This window comes from Octopus bimaculoides, chromosome 22 (assembly GCF_001194135.2).
Source record: "Octopus bimaculoides isolate UCB-OBI-ISO-001 chromosome 22, ASM119413v2, whole genome shotgun sequence".
Classification (NCBI taxonomy): Eukaryota; Metazoa; Mollusca; class Cephalopoda; order Octopoda; family Octopodidae; genus Octopus; species Octopus bimaculoides.
This window is the reverse complement of record NC_069002.1, coordinates 37314706-37315585: the sequence shown is the minus strand read 5'-3', so window position 1 is coordinate 37315585 and position 880 is coordinate 37314706.

Sequence of the window (880 nt, the reverse complement as noted above, 5' to 3'; positions counted from 1 at the left end):
TGTGTGTGTGTGTGTGTGTGTGTGTGTGTGTGTGTGTCTGTCTGTCTGTGTTTGTCCCCTCCTCCCATCGCTTGACAACCGATGCTGGTGTGTTTACGTCCTCGTAACAATAGCGGTTCGGCTAAAGAAGCCGATAGAATAAGTACTAGGCTTACAGCGAATAAGTCCTGGGGTCGATTTGTTCGACTGAAGTCAGTGCCCCAGCATGGCCGCAGTCAAATGACTGAAACAAACACAAGCATATATACATACATATTTCTTTTCTTCGTCGTCCCCTCAAATAATTTAGTTCCAATTAAAAATGATTCAGAGGTCTCAGTCCAGTTATTCAATACTCCCCAGTATTATTACATAATAAACCGCGTCTAAATGGCTCTCTGATTATACTCTACTTATTAAATAAATCCTAGTATACGGGTATAACGGGTATTTTGAGACTACAGAAATAGCGTTCTGACGAAGCCTGTCACCAGCTGAACTTTGAAGTCACTATCAAACTTTTCATTGTAAAAATACATTTTATTCTCTACTGAAACATATTGAGTGCCATTTCATTTATTGCTTGATTAGATTACACACACACACACACACACACACACACACACACACACACACACACACACACACACACACACACACACACACACACACACACACACACATACACACAAACGCATACATACATACGTATGTATGTATACGTTTCTATCTACATCATAAGAATAGCAGACAGGATTTTGATTGAGGAGTTTCTCAATCGTTAAAACGAATCTACCATTAAGTGTCTAATATGTGAAAAACATAAATGTTAGATAATTGTATTTGCAGGGAACTTGCTGCTGTATCACGTACACACACACACACACACACACACACACAC